The sequence below is a fragment of the Salmo salar genome, chromosome ssa16, assembly GCF_905237065.1.
Source record: "Salmo salar chromosome ssa16, Ssal_v3.1, whole genome shotgun sequence".
Lineage (NCBI taxonomy): Eukaryota > Metazoa > Chordata > Actinopteri > Salmoniformes > Salmonidae > Salmo > Salmo salar.
Window position 1 is genome coordinate 94,043,076 of NC_059457.1, and position 5,000 is coordinate 94,048,075.

General features: G+C 48.1%; 1 pseudogene; it reads left to right on the forward strand.

The window, feature by feature from the left end:
* LOC106575017 (ephrin type-A receptor 6-like) overlaps positions 1-5,000 on the forward strand; it is a 189,851-nt pseudogene that overhangs the window by 89,709 nt on the left and 95,142 nt on the right.

The window sequence follows — 5,000 nt, forward strand, 5'->3', positions numbered from 1 at the left end:
TACATGATGACAGACTAACCAGGGAGAACACTATACATGATGACAGACTAACCAGGGAGAACACTAAACATGATGACAGACTAACCAGGGAGAACACTAAACATGATGACAGACTAACCAGGGAGAACACTATACATGATGACAGACTAACCAGGGAGAACACTATACATGATGACAGACTAACCAGGGAGAACACTAAACATGATGACAGACTAACCAGGGAGAACACTATACATGATGACAGACTATACATGATGACAGACTAACCAGGGAGAACACTATACATGATGACAGACTAACCAGGGAGAACACTAAACATGATGACAGACTAACCAGGGAGAACACTATACATGATGACAGACTAACCAGGGAGAACACTAAACATGATGACAGACTAACCAGGGAGAACACTAAACATGATGACAGACTAACCATGGAGAACACTAAACATGATGACAGACTAACCAGGGAGAACACTATACATGATGACAGACTAACCAGGGAGAACACTAAACATGATGACAGACTAACTAGGGAGAACACTATACATGATGACAGACTAACCAGGGAGAACACTAAACATGATGACAGACTAACCAGGGAGAACACTAAACATGATGACAGACTAACCAGGGAGAACACTAAACATGATGACAGACTAACCAGGGAGAACACTATACATGATGACAGACTATACATGATGACAGACTAACCAGGGAGAACACTATACATGATGACAGACTAACCAGGGAGAACACTAAACATGATGACAGACTAACCAGGGAGAACACTATACATGATGACAGACTAACCAGGGAGAACACTAAACATGATGACAGACTAACCAGGGAGAACACTAAACATGATGAGAGACTAACCAGGGAGAACACTAAACATGATGACAGACTAACTAGGGAGAACACTATACATGATGACAGACTGACCAGGGAGAACACTAAACATGATGACAGACTAACCAGGGAGAACACTATACATGATGACAGACTAACCATGGAGAACACTATACATGATGACAGACTAAACATGATGACAGACTAACCAGGGAGAACACTAAACATGATGGCAGACTGACCAGGGAGAACACTATACATGATGACAGACTAACCAGGGAGAACACTATACATGATGACAGACTAACCAGGGAGAACACTAAACATGATGACAGACTAAACATGATGACAGACTAACCAGGGAGAACACTAAACATGATGACAGACTAACTAGGGAGAACACTAAACATGATGACAGACTAACTAGGGAGAACACTATACATGATGACAGACTAACCAGGGAGAACACTAAACATGATGACAGACTAACCAGGGAGAACACTATACATGATGACAGACTAACCAGGGAGAACACTTTACATGATGACAGACTAACCAGGGAGAACACTAAACATGATGACAGACTAACCAGGGAGAACACTAAACATGATGACAGACTAAACATGATGACAGACTAACCAGGGAGAACACTAAACATGATGACAGACTAAACATGATGACAGACTAACCAGGGAGAACACTAAACATGATGACAGACTAAACATGATGACAGACTAACCAGGGAGAACACTAAACATGATGACAGAGTAAACATGATGACAGACTAAACATGAAAACTGTTGTCTATCAGATAGATATGAGTGGCCCAACATTGAGCCTTCTGGGATACGTTGAGGTTTGAGGTAGTCCTGTAGTTGGTGAGGAAGGGGAGGTTTGAGGTAGTCCTGTAGTTGGGGAGGTTTGAGGTAGTCCTGTAGTTGGTGAGGGAGAGGAGGTTTGAGGTAGTCCTGTAGTTGGTGAGGAAAGGGGAGGTTTGAGGTAGTCCTATAGTTGGTGAGGAAGGGGAGGTTTGAGGTAGTCCTGTAGTTGGTGAAGAAGGGGAGGTTTGAGGTAGTCCTGTAGTTGGTGAGGGAGAGGAGGTTTGAGGTAGTCCTGTAGTTGGTGAGTAAGGGGAGGTTTGAGGTAGTGCTGTAGTTGGTGAGTAAGGGGAGGTTTGAGGTAGTCCTGTAGTTGGTGAGGAAGGGGAGGTTTGAGGTAGTCCTGTAGTTGGTGAGGAAGGGGAGGTTTGAGGTAGTCCTGTAGTTGGTGAAGAAGGGGAGGTTTGAGGTAGTCCTATAGTTGGTGAGGAAGGGGAGGTTTGAGGTAGTCCTGTAGTTGGTGAGGGAGAGGAGGTTTGAGGTAGTCCTGTAGTTGGCGAGGAAGGGGAGGTTTGAGGTAGTCCTGTAGTTGGTGAGGAAGGGGAGGTTTGAGGTAGTCCTGTAGTTGGTGAAGAAGGGGAGGTTTGAGGTAGTCCTGTAGTTGGTGAGGGAGAGGAGGTTTGAGGTAGTCCTGTAGTTGGTGAGGAAGGGGAGGTTTGAGGTAGTCCTGTAGTTGGTGAGGAAGGGGAGGTTTGAGGTAGTCCTGTAGTTGGTGAGGAAGGGGAGGTTTGAGGTAGTCCTGTAGTTGGTGAGGGAGAGGAGGTTTGAGGTAATCCTGTAGTTGGTGAGGAAGGGGAGATTTGAGGTAGTCCTGTAGTTGGTGAGGAAGGGGAGGTTTGAGGTAGTCCTGTAGTTGGTGAAGAAGGGGAGGTTTGAGGTAGTGCTGTAGTTGGTGAGGAAGAGGAGGTTTGAGGTAGTCCTGTTGTTAGGGAGGTTTGAGGTAGTCCTGTAGTTGGTGAGGAAGGGGAGGTTTGAGGTGGTCCTGTAGTTGGTGAGGAAGAGGAGGTTTGAGGTAGTCCTGTAGTTGTTGAGGAAGGGGAGGTTTGAGGTAGTCCTGTAGTTGGTGAGGAGAAGGAGGTTTGAGGTAGTCCTGTAGTTGATGAGGAAGGGGAGGTTTGAGGTGGTCCTGTAGTTGGTGAGGAATAGGAGGTTTGAGGTAGTCCTGTAGTTGGGGAGGTTTGAGGTAGTCCTGTAGTTGGGGAGGTTTGAGGTAGTCCTATAGTTGGTGAGGAAGGGGAGGTTTGAGGTAGTCCTGTAGTTGGTGAGGAAGGGGAGGTTTGAGGTAGTCCTGTAGTTGGTGAAGACGGGGAGGTTTGAGGTAGTCCTGTAGTTGGTGAGGAAGGGGAGGTTTGAGGTAGTCCTGTAGTTGGTGAGGAAGGGGAGGTTTGAGGTAGTCCTGTAGTTGGTGAGGAAGGGGAGGTTTGAGGTAGTCCTGTAGTTGGTGAGGAAGGGGAGGTTTGAGGTAGTCCTGTAGTTGGTGAGGAAGGGGAGGTTTGAGGTAGTCGTGTCGTTGGTGAAGAAGGGAGGTTTGAGGTAGTCCTATAGTTGGTGAGGATTGGGAGGTTTGAGGTAGTCCTGTAGTTGGTGAGGAAGGGGAGGTTTGAGGTAGTCCTGTAGTTGGTGAGGGAGAGGAGGTTTGAGGTAGTCCTGTAGTTGGCGAGGAAGGGGAGGTTTGAGGTAGTCCTGTAGTTGGTGAGGAAGGGGAGGTTTGAGGTAGTCCTGTAGTTGGTGAAGAAGGGGAGGTTTGAGGTAGTCCTGTAGTTGGTGAGGGAGAGGAGGTTTGAGGTAGTCCTGTAGTTGGTGAGGAAGGGGAGGTTTGAGGTAGTCCTGTAGTTGGTGAGGAAGGGGAGGTTTGAGGTAGTCCTGTAGTTGGTGAGGAAGGGGAGGTTTGAGGTAGTCCTGTAGTTGGTGAGGAAGGGGAGGTTTGAGGAGTCCTGTAGTTGGTGAGGAAGGGGAGGTTTGAGGTAGTCCTGTAGTTGGTGAGGGAGAGGAGGTTTGAGGTAGTCCTGTAGTTGGTGAGGAAGGGGAGGTTTGAGGTAGTCCTGTAGTTGGTGAGGAAGGGAAGGTTTGAGGTAGTCCTGTAGTTGGTGAAGAAGGGGAGGTTTGAGGTAGTCCTGTAGTTGGTGAGGAAGGGGAGGTTTGAGGTAGTCCTGTAGTTGGTGAGGGAGAGGAGGTTTGAGGTAGTCCTGTAGTTGGTGAGGAATTGGAGATTTGAGGTAGTCCTGTAGTTGGTGAGGAAGGGGAGGTTTGAGGTAGTCCTGTAGTTGGTGAAGAAGGGGAGGTTTGAGGTAGTCCTGTAGTTGGTGAGGAGGTTTGAGGTAGTCCTGTAGTCGGTGAGGAAGGGGAGGTTTGAGGTAGTCCTGTAGTTGGTGAGGAAGAGGAGGTTTGAGGTAGTCCTGTATTTGGTGAGGAAGGGGAGGTTTGAGGTAGTGCTCTAGTTGGTGAGGAAGAGGAGGTTTGAGGTAGTCCTGTAGTTGGTGAGAAAAGGGGAGGTTTGAGGTATTCCTGTAGTTGGTGAGGAAGGGGAGGTTTGAGGTAGTCCTGTAGTTGGTGAGGAAGGGGAGGTTTGAGGTAGTCCTGTAGTTGGTGAGGAAGGGGAGGTTTGAGGTAGTCCTGTAGTTGGTGAGGAAGGGGAGGTTTGAGGTAGTCCTGTAGTTGGTGAGGGAGAGGAGGTTTGAGGTAGTCCTGTAGTTGGTGAGGAAGGGGAGGTTTGAGGTAGTGCTGTAGTTGGTGAGGAAGGGGAGGTTTGAGGTAGTGCTGTAGTTGGTGAGGAAGAGGAGGTTTGACGTAGTCCTCTTGTTAGGGAGGTTTGAGGTAGTCCTGTAGTTGGTGAGGAGAAGGAGGTTTGAGGTAGTCCTGTAGTTGATGAGGAAGGGGAGGTTTGAGGTGGTCCTGTAGTTGGTGAGGAATAGGAGGTTTGAGGTAGTCCTGTAGTTGATGAGGAAGGGGAGGTTTGAGGTAGTCCTGTAGTTGGGGAGGTTTGAGGTAGCCCTGTAGTTGGTGAGGAAGGGGAGGTTTGAGGTAGTCCTGTAGTTGGTGAGGAAGAGGTTTGAGGTAGTCCTGTTGTTGTTGAGGAAGAGGAGGTTTGAGGTAGTCCTGTAGTTGGGGAGGTTTGAGGTAGCCCTGTAGTTGGTGAGGAAGGGGAGGTTTGAGGTAGTCCTGTAGTTGGTGAGGAAGAGGTTTGAGGTAGTCCTGTTGTTGTTGAGGAAGAGGAGGTTTGAGGTAGTCCTGTAGTTGGGGAGGTTTGAGGTAGTCCTGTAGTCGGTGAGGA